Genomic DNA, 19,882 nt, shown 5'->3' on the forward strand with positions numbered 1-19,882 from the left:
GCATGCAGACAGATATATAGACCAATGGAACAGAATAGGAAATCCAGAAATAAACCCTCAAATATACAGTCAAATGATTTTTGACGAGGGTGCCAATACCACTCAATGGGGAAAGGACAATTTTTTCTTTCTTTCTTTCTTTTTTTTTTTAATATTTATTTGGCTGTGCTCTTAGGTGCGGCAGGCGGGATCTTCACTGCAGCATGTGGGATCTTTAGTTGCAGCATGTGGGATCTTGAGTTGTGGCATGTGGGATCTAGTTCCCTGACCAGGGATTGAACCCGGGCCCCCTGCATTGACAGCATGGAGTCTTAGCCACTGGACCACCAGGAAAGTCTCGACAATCTTTTCAATAAATGGTGTTGGGAAAACAAAACAGCCACATGCAAAAGAGTGAAGTTAGACCATTACTTCACATTATATACAAAAATCAACAAAATGGATCAAAGACCTAAACTTACGAGTTAAAACTATAAAACTCTTAGAAGAAAACATGGGCGGGGGGAACTTCACAACCTTGGATTTGATAATGATTTCTTGAATATCACAACAATAGCACAAGCAAGAAAACAAAAAAATGGATAAACTGGACTTCATCAAAATTTAAAACTTCTGTGCATCAAAGACACTATCAAGAGAATGAAAAGACAACCCACAGAATGGGAGAAAATATCTGCAATCCCACGTCTGATAAGGGATTAATATCCAAAATACAAAGAGAACTCCTACAACTTAACAACAACAAAAATAAATGACCCAATTAAAAACTGATCAAAGGACTTCACTAGACATTTCTCCAAAGAACATATACAAATGCCAATAAGCACATGAAAAGATGCCCAACATCGTCATTAGAGAAATGCAAATCAAAGCCCCAATAAGCTACCACTTCACACCCACTAGGATGGCTATTATCAAAAAAGCAGAAACAAACAAAAGTTGGTGAGGATGCAGAGAAATTGGAACCCTGTGCACTGCTGGTAGGACTGTAAAATGGTTAAGTCACTGTGAAAGACAATATGGTGGTTCCTCAAAAAATTAAACAGAGAATGTCCATATGATCCAGCAATTCTACTCCTACCCCAAAGAACTGAAAGCAGGGATTCAAACAGATATTTATACACTAGTGTGCATTATTCACAATAGCCAAAAAGTGAATACAACCCATATCCATCAACAGATGAATGCACAGATAAAATGTGGTGTATACATACAATGGAACGTTATTCAGTCATAAAAAGGAAAGCAATTCTGATACATGCTATAACATGGATGAACCCTGAAAACATTATGCTAGGTAAACAAGCCAGGTACCAAAGGAAAAAAATTATATGACTCCACTTATATGAAATATCTAGAATAGGCAAGTTCATAGAGATAGAAGTGGATTAGAGGCTGCAAGGGGGGGGGGGGGCGGGGAGAATGGGGTGCTACTATAGAATGAGTACAGAGCTTCTATTTGAGATGATGAAAAAAGTTCTTGAAATAGACAGTGATAATGGTTACACTACATTATGAATGTACTTAATGCCACTGTGTTATACATTTAAAAACAGTTCACGTGGCAACTTTTATGTATATTTTACTACAATTAAAAAAAAAAAAATCATTTACCAGTATGGAGTTTCCTCTAAAAAAATAAAAAAACAGTAAAAAACTAAAAACAGAACTACCATACGACACAGCAATCCCACTACTGGGCATATACCCTGAGAAAAACATAATTCAGAAAGAGTCATGTACCACAGTGTTTATTCCAGCTCTATTTACAATAGCCAGGACTTGGAAGCAACGTTAAGTGTCCATCTACAGATGAATGGATAAACAAGATGTGGCACATATATACAATGGAATATTACTCAGCCATAAAAAGAAACGAAATTGAGTTATTTGTAGTGAGGTGGATGGACCTAGAGTCTGTCATACAGAGTGAAGTAAGTCAGAAAGAGAAAAACAAATACCGTATGCTAACACATATATATGGAATCTAAAAAAAAAAAAAAACAATGGTCATGAAGAACCTAGGGGCAAGACGGGAATAAAGACGCAGACCTACTAGAGAATGGACTTGAGGACACGGGGAGGGGGAAGGGTAAGCTGGGACAAAGTGAGAGAGTGGTAGTGTATATATGGACATATATACACTACCAAATGTAGAATAGATAGCTAGTGAGAAGCAGTCGCATAGCACAGGGAGATCAGCTCAGTGCTTTGTGACCAGCTAGAAGGGTGGGATAGGGAGGGTGGGAGACGCAAGAGGGAAGAGATATGGGGATATATGTATATGTATAACTGATTCACTTTGTTATAAAGCAGAAACTAACACACCATTGTAAAACAATTATACTCCAATAAAAATGTTAAAAAAAATTTTTTTTAATAAATAAATAAATAAAAATAAAAACAGAACTACCATATGATCCAGCAATTCTGCTCTCGGGTATATATCTGGAAAAAATTAAAACACTTATTTGAAAAAATATATGCACCCCCACGTTCAGAGCAGCACTAGCTACAATAGCCAAGATATGGCAGCAACCCAAGTGCCCATCAACAGATAAATGGATAAAGAAGATGTAGCATATGTATGTGTGTGTGTGTATATACATATATGTGTGTGTGTGTATATATATACATATACACACACACGGAATATTATATAGTCATCAAAGGGGAGGAATTCTGCCATTTGCAGCAAAGTGGATGGACATAGAGAATATTATGCTTAGTGAAATAAGCGAGAGAAAGACAAATACTGTATGATATCACTTATATGTGGAATCTAAAAAATAATACAAATGAATGCATACACAAAATAGAAAGAGACTCACAGATACAGAAAACAAACTAGTAGTTACCAAAGGAGAGACAGAAGGGAGGAGGGGCAAATAAGGGGTATGGGATTAACAGATACAAACTATTATGTATAAAATAGATAAGCAAGAAGGATATACTGTATAGCACAGTGAGTTCTTGCCATTCTCTTGTTATAACTTTTAGTGGAGTATAATTTGTAAAAACTCTGAATCACTATGCTGTACACCTGAAACTAATATAATATTGCAAACCAACTGTACTTCAATTAAAAAAAAGAATAATATTGACAAAAAACAATTCATTTACAATAGCATTAAAAGAACATTAAATATCTTGGAAGAAATTTAACGAAATATGTGAAAGACCTCAACATTGAAAACAATCAAACAATGCAGAGAGAAATTAAAGTCGTAAATAAATGGAGATCTACATAATGTATATGGATTAGAAGACTCAATATTGTTAAGTTGCCAATTCTCTCCAAATGAATCTATGAATTCAATGAAATCCCAACCACAATGTCAGCAGATTTTTTCACAAATTGACAAATTAATTCTAAAGTGTATATGGAAATACAAAGAACCTAAAATATCCAAATCAATCTTGATAAAGTTTGACAACTTACACTACCTGACTTCAAGACTCACTATAAAGCCACAGCGGTGGGGTACTGGCATATAGATAAATAAACAGATTAATGGAACAAAACAGAGACCCCAGAAATAGGCCCATACCTATACAGTCAATTAATTTTTGACAAAAGTACTAAAGCAAACAAAGGAGCAGAGAAAGTTGTGGTGATTTTAAACTACATCAAATTTTTCAACATTCCTTCCCCCAAAAGGCAGAGCCCTCCTCTCGCCTCTCCTTGAGTATGAGATGGACTTAATGACTTCATTCTAATAAACAGAATAAATATGGCAGAAGTGACAGTATGTGACTAGATAAGAAGCTTCTTCCTTACTGTCTTGGATCATTCACTCTGGAGGACATAACTGCATACCAGGAGGGTACTCAGAGAGCCCACATATCAGGGAACTGAGGACTCCTGCCAAAAGCCAAGTAAGTCATCTTGGAAACAGATCCTCCAGCCCCAGGCAAACCTCTATCACTGGCAGCCCCAGAAGACATCCTAACGGCAACTTCATGAGAGACTATGAGCCAGAATCACCCCGCTAAGCCCCTCTTCAATTTCTGACCCTCAGAGACTGAAGTAATAAATGTTTGCTGTTTTAAACTGTTAAATTTTGGAGTAATTGAACAGATAACAAATACACAAGTCTTTTCAGCAAATGGTGCTGGTACTGGGACAAGGTATCCATACTGGTGGAGGGTGGGGAGGGAGTTTGAACCTCAACCTCAATCTTACACAATACACAAAAATTAATTCAAGGAGGATCAAAGACCTGAATGTAAAAGCTAAAACTGTAAAACTTCTAGGTGAAAACACAGGCGAAATATCCTGCACTTAGAGATAGGCAAGGGCACAGAAAGCAATACCCATAAAAGGAAATATTGATAAATCAGACTTCAACAAAACTGAAAACTTCTAACTTTTGAAATATACTTTTAAGAAATAAATAGGCAAGCCACCATGGACTGACAGAAAATTTTCACAAACATATATCTGACTGGTATTCAGAATATAAAAAGAGCTCCTAAAACACAATAATAGATGGAAGTTAACAGTTCCATTTTTTTTAATGGGCTGAAGATTTGAACAAGTATTGTACTTCACAAAGGAAATATACAAATGACCATTAAGTACAGACACCAGTGCTCAACATCATTAGTAATCAGGTAACTGCAAATTAAAACCACAATGAGATATTACAATACTTTCACAAAAATGGCTAAAATTCAAAACACTGACAACACGCTAAATGTTGCTAAGGACGTGGAACAATCACAACTCATACATTCTTGGTCGGAATGTAAAATGGTGCAACCATTTTGAAAAAGTTGTTAATATTTCCTATAAAACAAGACATACATCTACCCTGTGATCCAGCAATTCATTTCCCCTCAAGAGAAATGAATGTATATGTTCCCCAAAACCACTTGTACAAAAATGTTCACAGAAGCTTTACTCATAAGTCAAACCCTGGAAGCAGACCAAATGTCCATCAACAGGGGAATAGATCAACAAACTGGAATGTTCATGCAATGAAATACTTCACAGCAATAAAAAGGAATGAACCAATGATACAGGCAATAGCATGGATAAATCCCTAAACAGTATACTGCATGAAAGAAGCCCTACACAAGAGTACACAGGGTATTATTCCACTTATATGAAATTTTAAAACAGGCCTAACTAATATATGATGAAAAAAGTCAGAGAAGTTGTCTCTGGCTAGAAGAGAACAGTGGTTTAATCACTTATATTAAAACAAATTGAAAACATAAGGTGGCAGCAACAAGAGAATTCTGTTAAGAAAATACTTATCAAATTATTAATAACTTGGGACTTCCCTGGTGATCCAGTGGGTCAGACTCCTAATGCAGGGGGCCTGGGTTTGATCCCTGGTCGGGGAACTAGATCCCGCATGCATGCTGCAACTAAGAGTTCGCATGCTGCAACTAAGAAGCCTGCATGCCACAACTAAGAGTCCGCCTGTTGCAACTAAGAATCCCACATGCCACAACTAAAGATCCCACGTGCCACAACGAAGACCCAGTGCAGCCTAAATAAATATATTTTTTTAAATTAATAACTTGTTATATAGTGCCGACAAACAGCAGTTTACCAGTTATCAATATATTACCTCTTTGCTCCAAACCCAAACATCATAGCCTGCTCTGCAAAAATGGAGCTGAACCCATTAAATATTTTCCTTTGCCAATCGATGTTAAACTTTATCAGTAGAGGACACTGGAGAGACTCTGCAAAAAGAGGAGGCTTCTCTACATGGTTCCAGTATGCTCCTATCACCAGGCCCCTGCCAGCCCGTCAGCTCCCCGCACTGTCCAGTCACTGATGGGTGCCTGACACCTGCAATGCATAGTGGTCAGCAGCACGCAGTGTCCAGTAGCTTCCTCTGACACCTCACTCAAGCAGTTCTGTGGCAGAGTGGTTCCAGCAAGATACCCCTCCATAAATGGCTTTCTCTGACATCCAAGAGGGTAGATTTCCAGCAAGTTCTGGAGAATACATTTCCAACATGTTCTGCCAGTGTGACACCACAATGACTTTCTCTGCCATCCAGTTAGTCATGGCCACCCTCTCCTCCAACAAGATATGGATTTCAGTCCCGGAAGGGTATCTTCCTTAAGCACTCTGTATCAGCCCTACAGGTAGTGGCTATTCCTACATATGCTACTCCTATATTATTTAGAGTTCACTCTATTTCTTACTAGCCAACCCATCACTACTCCAATCTCCTGTTACCTGTTCAAATTACTGTGTGGTTTCTGAATGGACCCTGAAAGTTGTTTCAATGAGTTGAAAAGGCTAAGTAGCATAAACCTAAAATGAGAAATTTTATTACCTACATAAAATCCACATGCTTCTGCTTTATTCACAATTCTACCAATGAAAACTAATACAACACTGTAAACAGTCAAGTTAACATGTTTAAGGGCCTAAGGAGCCCCACCTGGTACACTCTGCTTCAGGAAGTTACTCAAGCTTAATATTCGGCTCCCTGAAGCTAAAGCCAGCATTTTCTTTGGAGACACTCATGAAATAGCTAACACAACCACATATCTTATAATATACCTTCCAAAATACGGAAGAAACTTCTTAGCATTCATTTTACTTTCTGTGCTAAAAAAATAATTTTATTTTTCATGCAGAATATCGAAAACCAAAACAGCCTAGGTATGCCCTGTGCTTGCCTGAAAAATCTAGTGTTCTACTTGGCCCTGACCCACACAATATCCTCCAGTTGAGCAGTCTTTATAAGTTTCAGAACACTTTCCACCAAATCAAGTTTGTGTCTAAGTCGCAATTATAAAGTCTCCAAATCAGTCGTGAACCATTAAAATAAAATCTGCAAAAAACCTTTTTAAAGGATATAATCAAATATATGCTGAGTACCCACAACGAATGAGACCCTGTAGAATACTGTAGTAATAAAACAAACACAGTTCCTGCCCTTAGAAAACTGAAAGTGAGGATGGAGAGCAGGTAGAAAGGAGAGGCAAATAAGCAATTTTAGAAGAGTATGATAGGGACTTCCCTGGTGGTCCAGTGGTTAAGAATCCGCCTTCCAATGCAGGGGATGCGGGTTCGATCCCTGGTCGGGAAACCAAGATCCCCTATGCCGCGGGGCAACTAAGCCCGTGCACTGCAACTACTGAGCCCGCGTGCCACAACTAGAGAGCCCACGCACCACAATGAAAGATCCCGCATGCCGCAACTAAGACCCGATGCAGCCAAATACATACATTTTTAAAAATAAAATTAGCAAAATAAAACAAGCTACAGGTTAACCATTTGACAGGCTTCCCCTTTATCTGATCAACACCATAAGGTAAAGAGATTAGGTACTGTCAATCCAATATTACAAACACAGTAGTAGAGAAATCAGCTGACTTGTCTAAGTAAGGCTCCACAACTAATACTTGAAATACCAGCATTCACCTTCCTCACCTGGTTCCAAGAAGAGCTCCAAGATGGATCTTTTCAATCTAGTCTGGGGAGGCAGGCACCACTCCGTACAGGATTGAGTGAGATTAGTACTCTAGGCAGTAAGTACACAGAGAGGTTCATTTGCTCAGAAAGTCTACTGCATTGGGCTTCCCTGGGGGTGCAGCGGTTAAGAATCTGCCTGTCAATGCAGGGGACACAGGTTCGATCCCTGGTCCAGGAAGATCCCATGTGCCGTGCCGTGGAGCAACTAAGCCCGTGTGCCACAACTACTGAGCCTGCACTCTAGAGCCTGCGAGCCACAACTACTGAGCCCGTGTGCCACAACTACTGAAGCCCACGCGCCTAGAGCCTGTGCTCTGCAACAAGAGAAGCCACCGCCATGAGAAGCCCGCGCAGTGCAATGAAGAGTAGCCCCTGCTCGCCGCAACTAGAGAAAGCTCCCGTGCAGCAACGAAGACCCAACACAGCCAAAAATAATAAATAAATAAATTTATTAAAAAATTTAAAAAAAAAAGTTTACTGCCTTAACAAAATGATGTGGGGACCCCAAACCTTTCAGACACTAGAGACAACATTTACTGTTGCCTGTGCCTTTTTCACACTACAGGGAAGCAAGGCCACAGAACGTGAGGAAGAGAAACTAAATAGTCGGGACACCAAAAGTTTCAGAACCAGGCTTGCCCTTAAGAATATCACATATTCTCTCTACAACTTTAGACATCACCTAGAAACTGAATACAACATTGCCAAACTCCCCACACTCTACAATAATGTCTAAGACTCTGAAACCATCCCACCTGAAAAAATCATGGTATCTGGAAACCTTCACATTATAGCTCCAATGTTTGGGTGATAATATAATCTTGGAGCGTTTCAAATCTCCCAGGAAATACTCTGAGTGCTGACAACCAGCATCAATGTCCATGGTCAGGAGAAAACTTTGAGAAGAGCGGTTGAAATTGTACCCTTAGGTAATATGTAAGAGAAAAAACCACAACATCTAAATCCAGTAGCAGTTGCTATCTGCATTATAAAACTAATTTATAAGCCAACTCAAAAGAAATAAGGTCTCCCACCCTCCCCCACTCTCTATCCTGGCAGAGGAGAAACCATATTGGCATCATCAGTTCAGCTACCAAGATAATGCTATAGTTCAGATGCAAGGCCTCTGTGGGGCTCCATTAACAACATCTGTTAAGACAAAATTTGAATTTTTTTTTGGGGGGGGGCCGTGTTGGGTCTTCATTGCTCCACGCGGGCTTTCTCTAGTTGCGGCGAGTGGGGGCTACTCCTCGTTGCAGTGCGCAGACTTCTCATTGCGGTGGCTTCTCTTGTTGCGGAGCACGGGCTCTAGGCGCTCAGGCTTCAGTAGTTGCGGTGCATGGGCTCAGTAGTTGCGGCATGCGGGCTCTAGAGTGCAGGCTCCGTAGTTGTGGCGCACGGGCTAAGCTGCACTGCGGCATGTGATATCTTCCCAGACCAGGGACCGAACCCATGTCCCCTGCATTGGCAGGTGGATTCTTAACCACTGCGCCACCAGGGAAGTCCAAAATTTGAATTTTTTAATAGGGAAAACTAAAGTAATAATACATAAAAACAAAAAAATTGACTTGGGAAGAAAGTACAGCCAAGCAACGCTGTCAGTGTACCAAAGCCACTCACACAGTCTTCAGCAGACCCAGCAGTCAGACTGGATACAGGGAGCAAAGGGTACAGTTATCAAAAGGCTCCAAGATGAGCCGAAAGGAGAAACAAAGTCCCCTGCATAGCTTTTAGGGCTTATCAGTCAAATGAAGAATATCAGAACCAATTATCTGAACTTTTTTCTAACAAAGTATTTTACCTTAATCTCAGGTTGTAGGAGGACTAGAAAATCGACCTGCTTTGTTCAGGGGGTATGACCCTAACTACAGTCTTATACTTGAAAAGATAAAATCCTTAAAGGAAAGTTGGTTTTGATTTGCTTTCATCACCTTCAGACAAGGATTTTTACCATCAATAAGTCTTACAAACAGCTCCAAGATCCTTCGCCCTCCCACAGGGCCAGTATTTCAATAAGGACCACATACAGCAATAAGGTTTGCTCACAGCACAGATTATAGTTTCCCAAGTAAAATGCTTACCTACCTAAAGCCAAATTTCCCAGGTATCAGGCCAGGGTGCACAGCTGTTGAGGAGGAAAGGAAAAGTTGTCCACATTTAAAAGATGAGGAAACTAGGCACTTCCCTGGTGGTCCAGTGGTAAACAGTCCACCTTCCAATGCGGGGGACGCACGTTCGACCCCTGGTCGGGCAACTAAGCCCGCGTGCCACAACTATTGAGCTCGCGCACCTCAACGACAGGGAAAACCTGCACGCCACTAGAGAGAAGCCCGCATGTCTCACCGTAACGAAAAGATCCCGCATGCCTCAACAAAGATCCCGTGTGCCGCAGCGAAGACCCGACGCGGCCAAAAAAAAATAAGGAAAAAAAATAAATAAAATAAATAAATATTTTTAAAAAACTAATATGTCATTTAAAAAAATAAAAGATGAGGACACTAAAGCACACAGAAGATAATCAGATGAAAGCTAAAGTAGAAAAAGGAAAGCTTTATTTGGCCCACTTTATAATATAATATGAATCTAAACATTCGTCTAAGCTCACAACAAATATGAAATGCATGTTACTCTTCTTTAAAAAGAGCAAGCGAGGGAATTCCCTGGCCGTCCAGTGGTTAGGACTCCACGCTTTCACTGCCGAGGGTCCGGGTTCGATCCCTGGTTAAGGAACTAAGATCCCACAAGCCACGCAGCATGGCCAAGGCGGCGGGGGGGGGGGGGGGGAGGAACAAGCATTTCACTTTAAAAAAACACAAACATCAAGCTCTATTTTGTATAAAAAACAAATTATATAGTAGTTTTACTCATAATTGTCAAAACTTAGAAGTAACCAAGATGTCCTTCAACTGGTGAACGGATAAATAAATGGTGGTACACCCACACAATGGATTATTCAGCACTAAAAAGAAATGAGCTATCAAAGCCCTGTAAAGACATGGAGAAATCTCAAATGTACATTACTAAGTAAAAGAAGCCAATCTAAAAAGGCTATATACTGTATGACTCCAACTACATGACATTTTAGAAAAGGAACAGTGAAAAGATTAGTGGGACTTCCCTGCTGGTCCAGTGGCTAAGTCTCTGTGCTCCCAATGCAGGGAGCCCGAGTTCAATCCCTGGTCAGGGAACTAGATCCCACATGCCGCAACTAAGAGTTCGCATGCCGCAACGAAGATCTCGCGTGCAGCAACTAAGACCCAGCACAGCCAAATAAATAAATAAAATATTAAAAAAAAAAAAAAAAGATTAGTGGTTGCCAGCGGCTGGGGGAGAGGAAGGGATGAATAGAAGAACAGAGATTTTTTTAGGACAGTGGAACTATTCTGTATGATACTATAATGATAGACATATGTCCTTATACATTTGTAAAAACCCATAGAAGGTACATAAACTGCAGACTTTGAGTGATAATGATGTGTCAATGTACGTTCATCAACTGTAACAAATGTACCACTCTGGTGTGGAATGTTGATATGTATGAGTGGGGCCAAGGGGTATATGGGAACTCTCCATTCAATTATGCTATGAACCTAAAACTGCTCTAAAAAATAAAATCTATTTTTTTATCTTTTTAAAAAATTTTTATTTATTTATTTATTTAAGTTTTGGCTGCATTGGGTCTTCGTTGCTGTGCACAGGCTTTCTCTAGTTGAAGCGAGCGGGGGCTACTCTTGGTTGCGGTGCACAGGCTTCTCATTGAGGTGGCTTGTCTTGTTGCAGAGCAGGGGCTCTAGGCGCACGGGCTTCAGTAGTTGTGGCACGTGGGCTCAGTAGTTGTGGCTCGTGGGCTCCAGAGTGCAGGCTCAGTAGTTGTGGCGCACGGACTCATTTGCTCCGCGGCATGTGGGATCTTTCCGGACCAGGAATTGAACCCGTGTCCCCTGCACTGGCAGGCGGATTCTTAACCACTGTGCCACCAGGGAAGTCCCAAAATCTGTTTTTTTAAAAGCCAATTTTTTTGTTTTGTTTTTGCTCTTTTGTTTCGTTTTGTTTTTTTGGGCGACGCTGTGTGGCATGAGGGATCGTAGTTCCCCAACCAGTGACCGAACTCATGCCCCCTGCAGTAAAAGCACAGAGTCTTAACCACTGGACCGCCAGGGAAGTCCCCCAAAAGCCAAATTATTCAAATGTTCTAATTTTTTATCTGGGTGGTTGTCAGGTATATACAGGTGTAAAAAATCATCTAATTTTGTGTCCTTTATACATATTTTATGCTTCAATAAGAGTTACTTTAAAAGAAAACAAAAATTTAACAGGGAAATCCAATCATTTGAGGGGCGAAAAAAAAATGTGTACTTAAACGAACACTGAGGCAGAGCCTATTTATCATGACAAGGCATGGGCACTGTCTGAGCACTGATACTCCCTGGCTGTGTGGCCTAAACATTATTCTCACTTCATTTCGTCAAATGTAAAGTGAATGTACTACTACTTGTCTCATAGGTCTATTAAAAAAGAAGTTCCTTCTCTTATCCACTTAGTTATTCAAAAGAAAAACATGAAGACCAGGGAGTAAAGATTCCAATCAAGCAAGAAGAATACTACATATTAGTTCTCTCTCTCAACAAACTATAAAAAATACAGTAAACTGGGGACTTCCCTGGTGGTGTAGTGGTTAAGACTCCACGCTCCCAATGCACGGGGTCCGGGTTCGATCCCTGGTCAGAGCACTAGATCCCACATGCATGCTGCAACTAAGAGTTCGCATGCCACAACTAAGGAGCCCGTGAGCCGCAGCTAAGTAGCACACGTGCTGCAACTAAGACCCGGTGCTACCAAATTAAAAAAAAAAAAAAATGCAGTAAACTGAAAATAAAATAGACACTTCAAATTTTTAACAAAAGGCCCTCTTAAAGCAGCATTTAAAGAGTAATTTTCTCATTTCAACCAACTCCCACATGAACATTTCATTCATCTTAAATACCCACCTTATCTTCTATCCAGAAAATATCATTTTAGCAACTCCATAAAAATCCAATTTATTCTTTAAGGGATTTGAGAAGCTTTAAAAAAGGATGCTGATAATCAAGTTCTTGGCTATAAAGAAACTAGTCACTGAACACTAGCACAAGAAGTCAATGGTGAAACAGAATGCAACATGCCAAACAGAGCTATGAATATGCAGTGTGGAAATGACTTTAATGGGACGGGGGATTTAAGGGATGAATACTTATCACCAAAAGCACTGCTTGCTGCTCCCAGAAATTAAAATCTAGAATACTTAGCTAGGACCCTCTGGTTGGTGCTAGTTTTCAAATACCACACATGGAAGATCATCAGACAAGGAAGGCTCAAGCTTTAGAAAAAAGGTGCATATGAATTAAAATTAATTCACGTGTAACTTTTTTTTCTTAGGTAGCAAAATACCTGCCACATGACCAACAGTCTAAAGAGGCAGTGCCAACTGTGGTAACTGGGCGTGGATACTTACAAAGGCACAAATCACCAAGGCCAGGCTCCACAGAGAGATGAAGGATAAATTTTGTGAACCCTGTGGATAAATTTTGTGAACCCTGTGGATGACCAAGAAGCCTCCTAGCCCGCGTCAATTAACAGAAACCCAGACACATGACAAGTAACTGAAGTTCTAAAGCAAAGAGACCCCCCTCAATCTAGAAGCTTGCGTCTACATGCAATAGTTCCTGATTATTTCAACTTCCCACTTCAATGGAATATCCATTAGTTTTTGACTCAGCATGGGTACATCTGGAAATCTGGCAAAAAACAGAAAATGAAGCTTAGAGCTGAGAACTATAAGGGATGAATAATAACCAAACTGGGCCCAGAGTCCAAAGAACTGTTCAACTTTTTCCGAAACAGTGTCCCTGAATGAAACTTATCTAACACATGTATTTTCTTTATAAGGCGCTTCACAGCCTTCTTGTGCTTAGGAAAATTAGACAGCACTCCAGCACTATACTTGGGAGGCATTTTAATCAGCAAAATTACCAATAAAAAACACAACAATATGAAAAATCATGGTACTAAATAGACCATGAAAAGGACACCTGTTTACCATACAAGTATCCCCCACTTTTCGAAAATTCACTTTACGCCACTTTGCTTTTATGAAAGACCTATATTAGTACCTGCTTTCACTAACCAAAAGAAATCCAAAGAGCATTTTCACTTCTATGAAAAGGCAGAAAGTAAAAACAGCATTCGGTATTTGTTTTGCAGGGAGTCATTATAGAAGCAGCGTGCACCCAGAACAGCGAGAGTGGCACTGCCAAGCTCCTTCCCCGGAAACTACACTCAGCATCTCAGCATCAAGCTGCTACAGCTCTGAATTGTATCTGTGAGCATCTGTGCTTTATCTTGATTTAAACTGTGCATCCGTTAGCAAGATGTGTCCTAAGGTAATTGCTTCTTCACTTTACGCCGTTTGCCTCATGAAAGGTTTCATAGGAGCACTCTACTTCTATCTGAAAGCACTCTACTTTCACTGGAAATCAAGGGAAATATGTATTACAGCTGAAACAAGATGGCAGAGTGTCACCTGGTTCCACCTCAGCTGGGAATGTACACCAGGCAATTCAAATTTTTCACCATTTCTGGTCTGCAAAGGGTTTTCTCTGATCACTGGAGTGGCTCAAATTTTAATTCATCGCCAAACTTTAAAATCAGGAAATTACACATGAAAATCCAGATTTCTGGTTTTCCTTTAAAAAAAAAAACAAAAATCACAAGATCTGGTAACAACAACTGGCTAAAACTAAGAAACAGTGACCCTTTCAATAGGGCCTGTGGTTGCTAGTTCACCGAAGTCCCCACCACTCACCACTGCCCTTACACCCTGCTTCCCTAATTTACTGCCAGCTAGCCCCTGATGTAAATGCATCGTTTACCAACCCAGACGTTTATAATATACTGCTGACTGCAAAAAGGTACAAATCAGGATGTAATGCATAATCTCATTTTTGTAAAATTTATAAGACATAGAAAAAAAGTCTGGTTGTACAATAAAACAGTAACAGTAAAATTATGGATGGTCCTTTATTTTTATTTCTTCTTGTTACTCATGTTATCTTTTTTTTTTTAAATATTTATTTAATTTATTTATGGCTGTGTTGGGTCTTCGCCTCTGTGCGAGGGCGCTCTCTCTAGCTGCGGCAAGTGGGGGCCACTCCTCATCGCGGTGCGCGGGCCTCTCATCATTGCGGCCTCTCCCGCTGCGGAGCACAGGCTCCAGACGCGCAGGCTCAGCAACTGCGGCTCACGGGCCTAGTTTCTCCGCGGCATGTGGGATCTTCCCAGACCAGGGCTCGAACCCGTGTCCCCTGCACCGGCAGGCAGACTCTCAACCACTGCGCCACCAGGGAAGCCCCTATCTTTTTTTAAACTAGTGAATATATATTACTTATATAAGTTATTTCCTATAACAGCTTCGAGATGTAATTCACATACCATACAAGTCACCCATTTAAAGTGTACAATTCACAGGAATTCCCTGGCAGTCCAGTGGTTAGGACTCCGTGCTTCCACTGCAGGGGGCATGGGTTCGATCCCTGGTCAAGGAACTAAGATACCACATGCCACACGGCAAGGCCAAAAAAATAAAATAAAATAAAAAAATAAAGTGTACAATTCAATGGTTTTTAGTATATAAAAGATATGTGCAACCATCGCTACAATTTTAGAACATATTCATCACCTCTCCTCTCATCTACCCCCAAGCCCTAAGCAACCACTAATCTACCTCCTGTCTCTATAGATTTGCCTCTTCTGGACGTGTCCTATAAATGAAATCATATACTATGTGATCTTTTGTGTTTGGCTTCTTTCACTTTGCATAATGTTTTCCAGGTTCATCCATGTTGAAGTATATATTAGTACTTCACTCCTTTTCATTGCTAAATAATTTTCCATTGTATGTATATACCGTATTTTATTTATCCATTATTGGCTGATAAACATTTGGGTCATTTCCCCCTTTGGTTATTATGAATAATACTGCTATAAACATTCATACACAGGTTTTTGTGTGTACATACGTTTTCATTTTTCTTGGGTAGATAACTAGGAATGGAATTGCTGGTAACTTTATGTTAACCATTTAAAGAACTGCCAGACCATTTTCCAAAGCGACTGCATCATTCTCACCAGCTGAGTATAAGGACTCTGATTTCTCCACATCCTCACCAACACTTGTCATTATCTAACTTTTTGATTATAGAGTAAGTTGTTTAGAAGTGTTCATTCAATCATAATACACTCAGATTTTTATGGACTTCAAGATGCTCTTATTCCCTGACATCAAAATTTAGACTTGAAAAGAGTCCAATTCTAGACCTGCTTCCCTAGCCTGTTCACCTTCTGGAAAATGAGGGGACAGGAATAAATGGGCTAAATCCCCACCCACAAATAAAACTTTTACAGAAATGATCAGATTTTCTAAGCACTCAACAAAATAAAGTCTCTAACAGGGATCCAGCACTGAAGTGAACATATGTTCCCATCAAAACTCATTTGCAATGCCTCTTACATAAACCCAGCTTCAAACCATAATAGCAGCAAACATGAATGAGAGTCTCAATCTATCACCTTTTGTAAAAGAACCAAAATGTCTTGGGTTTTTACACTCAGAATTCATTGCTCAAATCCTGCTGTAGTATAGGAAGAGAAATGAAATCTGATTTAAAATCGGGGCAAAAGCACAGATCCACTGGCACAAACATACAAAATGCCTCTCTGCTCCAAGCCAGAGACAGAGTGCACTGTGCAACCTTTCCCCAGCTCTACCCATCACTGCTCCTTATAGTCTCAGGGCAGCACGGGGAGGAGGACAAGCAGCAAATACTACTGACATGTTTACAGAAGCCCAAGGTGGCAGTGAGAAGACCCAACCAAGAAGAGAGTCTAAGAATCTCAATGCTATGCTCACCCAATACATGTTTTCCAAGAGTCAAAAGTGGCATCTTAGCCAGGAAGCGGGTTGAGCCGCATAGCCCCTTCTGAGATGCAGAATTGCTTTCTGTTCTCAGGCTTCAGTCATGCACTTTGAGCAAGTTCTGCTGCCTCTTGCAGAATGAGGATGGGCCTCCATAAGGTGCTAGAGTGCAAGCACTCCAGGCAGGGTAGGAGGTGGAGATCCATGGCCAAATTCTCATTTCTATTTGCCCATTCCCTCCATTTCCCTATTTAATTAGAGGGTGTTCTAACTCAGACAAATTTAGCACATTTTTGTAAACATTTAGTCCTTATCTACTACATGCAGGTACAAGAAGACACAAAAACACAATCTCTACAGGAAAGGGGTTAGGTCTAATCAGAGAAAACAATTATTCTCAAAAGAGTATATACTGTGTTTTTTGTTTGCTTGTTTGTTTTTTTAATAAGGGCAATGATACTACTGCAGTTCAGAGGGAGTGGAGTATTCCCAAGAACTGGAATGTTTTGGGAGTGTTTCATAAAGGAGGTAGGAGGGACGTGAGCTGGACTCTGGAGAAAAGAGAAGTGACATTGAAGGCAAAGAGGGGCAAAAGCCAATGGATTGGCTGGTAAAAGGATCTGTGTAAGGAAATATCATGTATGGAATGTTTACCAAACCATTTGGTTAGTGGGGTTAGGACAAACCCTGAAGAGGTGGGTTGGGGCCAGCTGGGCAGCAGCACCTTAAATGCCACATTAGGACATCAGATCTCATCCCATAAGTCTGCAGCAGTTTGACTTCAGTGTAGGATCTCCATAGTTGTGAATTATGTCTGTTGCTCATAATAGTTAAAAGTGTTGACATTTACAGGTGAATTATGTAAATACAAAGTTAAAGTAGATGGAAGGGCCACTATTCTAACATTCCTACTCATCTGCACTTAAAAATGCCCAGCACAGAAGTACTGCTATTAACTATCTCTGAGTAATAACATACACTGAATCAAGCAAGCATCATCTAATACTCATAAGTATTCATGAGGCAGTAAAAGCATTAAACAAAGGCAATAAAGTTCTTGGATATTCTATAATTTCCGTGGGGCAGCAGTTCTAACATAGGGTTAGACCACGAATGGACTTTAATGGACCCCCTGACCTCCCTAAAATTGCATGCAAAAGTTAGTGTAGTGAAGTTGACTGAGTGGATCTGTCTCTTTCTATATCTCAAAGAGGTCAGATACCCAAAATAGTCTAAGAGCCTAACTTAGGGTTGTTTTAATAGAAAACAGCAAGAATCTGGGGACTTCCCTGGCGGTCCAGTAGTTAAGACTTCGCCTCCCAATGCAGGGGGTGCGGGTTCGATCCCAGGTTGGGGAGCTAAGACCCCACATGCCTCACAGCCAAAAAACCAAAACAGAAAACAGAAGCAATATTGTAAACAAATTCAATGAAGACTTTAAAAATGGTCCACATCAAAAAAAAATCTTTAAAAAAAAAAAGAAAGAAAAAGAAAACAGTGAGAATTTAACCCTGTGGCAGCCTTAACTTTCTAAAGGAAGTGTTAATCAGAGGGGGGGTTGGGGGGAAGTTAGATTGAGGCCATTTTGAGAAGTTCCTAGTATTTTCGTATCTCCCTCCTTTCTTGTAAAGAACTGCCCAAGGAACTAGTCTCACCAAAATCAAGACTCATTCAACATTCAAAAAATGGCCCAAGGGAGGGTAATGAAATATCTAAAAACTACTCACTCAACTCCTCTCTCTTCTCACAAGTAAGGGAAACAGCAACAGGCCACCAGCTGCCTCTGGTTTCAGCATCTTCTCCAAAAAGATCTCCTGACCAAACAGCTAGTTTCCTTCAAAATTACACGTTCTGAGGTGACAAGATCCTGACACAAACCCACAAAGTATTGTTGCTTGATTTCTTAGTCGTCTCAGGCAGGCTTGCTGTAAGACCATATACAGGAGCCTATGCTGAGAAGCCAAAGGACCACAGGGAAAGAGAAATGTGTTTTGGAGCACTCAGAACTCTTCCTAGACCTGCACACCCTGCCCGGCGTCTCTAACCCTCCTACCCTCACAAGAAGCGGGGGCTGGCGGTCTGTTTTCATTGCGCAAGATACATTTACTCTATTAAAAGTTAATTTGGCATTCACGAGACAAAAAGAAGTTTCATTTCTTTTTCTGATTCTAACACACTCCCACATTTCCTTTGTCTCCTGATTACACTTGCCAGATTATCTCTTTAGGAGATAAAATCAATCAACTCACCACCGTAATATTCACTTTCTCCCAGAGCCAAAAGAGCCTTACCACAACTCCAAAGAGTGGTGGTCCAGAACCAAAGAAATTATGTCCCAAAATAAAATTCGGGCATCATGGACATTTAACCAGGCCCTTCAGGAAGCAGCAAACGGTGAGCTCCGAGGAGCACAGAAGGCAGGCGCCAGGCAGAGGGCCTTCGCCCTGTCAGAATCACAGGGCCGTCACACTGGCCTGCCTGGTTCGCGGGGGCTTTCGACTGTTTCGTCTAGTCTTAGTCTCAAGCAGTCTGAAAGTCAGTCGCAGGAGCGACATCTAAGAAAATGGTACGTGTATTTCTCACCTGGGAACAACACAAGACCCCGGAGAGCATCAAGCTGGCACTGGACACGTTTCAGCGCTGCGGGTCAGCGGAGCCCAGGGCTGTAGTCACAGAAGCTAGTTTCCCGCTACACCTCGGGAGCGGGGCTCTCGGACCTCCACCCCGAGGCCGTCCTCCGACCTCGGCACCAGCATCTAGGAGGCTCCACAGGCGGCCCGTCAGGACGATCGAGCGATGCTCAGCCGATACCCCTTTCCTGCGCGCGCCAGCTCCAACCCCGCGCCCGCCGCCGCCCGCCCCGCGGCGTCAGGCCGGTCTTTCGGCCCGGCTTCTGTCACTCACCGGCCGTCCCAGGCAGCGGGCGCCCACGGCTCCCCACGGGAGCTGGGCCCCCCGGGCCTCCAGGTTTCGACCCGCCCCCTGGCAGGCAGCGTAGGTGGCTAAGCCCCGCAGCAGCGGCCCCACACCGGCCGCTCGGACCACCTCCCGGCGCTGCCCACTAGGTACGGATCAACAACAAGATGGCGGCCAGCCGAGGGGGCGGGGGCCGGGCGTCATAGTAACCTGGATGGCAAAGAACCCGCCCCCGGCTCAGAATATCCTCAATCAACAACCTCTTTGCCCGACGCCCAGGGGAGTGCCTCCCGCTGACAGGTCGGCCAGCCTGTCAGTCAGACCCTGCCTCTCGTGGCCCGTGCCGAACGCCTCAGCACGTGACTGTGACGGCACGGGTTGGCGCATGCGCGCCGTTCCCGGACTTGCTGGCGGCAGAGCTTTCACTGGCTACGCCGAGTCCGGAGCGCCCTTGGCATCTCTGCTTGCGTGGCCACCGTGCGCAGCCGGTAGCGTCTTCTCCCACGCATGCTTAGGGAATGTCTGTTGTGTGCTACATACCTTTTTTTTTTTATCATTCA

General features: G+C 41.8%; 1 protein-coding gene across 4 annotated transcripts in view; it reads right to left on the bottom strand.

Annotated features, from left to right (window-relative positions):
- IP6K1 (inositol hexakisphosphate kinase 1) overlaps positions 1-19,485 on the bottom strand; it is a 76,005-nt gene extending 56,520 nt beyond the window's left edge. Inside the window, exons 1-2 of one of the 4 annotated variants that reach the window (XM_061196825.1) lie at positions 19,311-19,485; positions 18,990-19,162 (exon numbers count right to left, since the gene is read on the bottom strand). The gene's annotated coding sequence lies outside the window, so the exon portion shown is untranslated. Of the gene's footprint in view, positions 1-18,989 lie in introns of all 4 variants that reach the window. The other 3 variants (XM_061196824.1, XM_061196823.1, XM_061196826.1) reach the window with 3 other exon arrangements.
- Between the last annotated feature and the right edge of the window lie 397 nt (positions 19,486-19,882).

This window comes from Eubalaena glacialis, chromosome 7, assembly GCF_028564815.1.
Source record: "Eubalaena glacialis isolate mEubGla1 chromosome 7, mEubGla1.1.hap2.+ XY, whole genome shotgun sequence".
NCBI classification, from domain to species: domain Eukaryota; kingdom Metazoa; phylum Chordata; class Mammalia; order Artiodactyla; family Balaenidae; genus Eubalaena; species Eubalaena glacialis.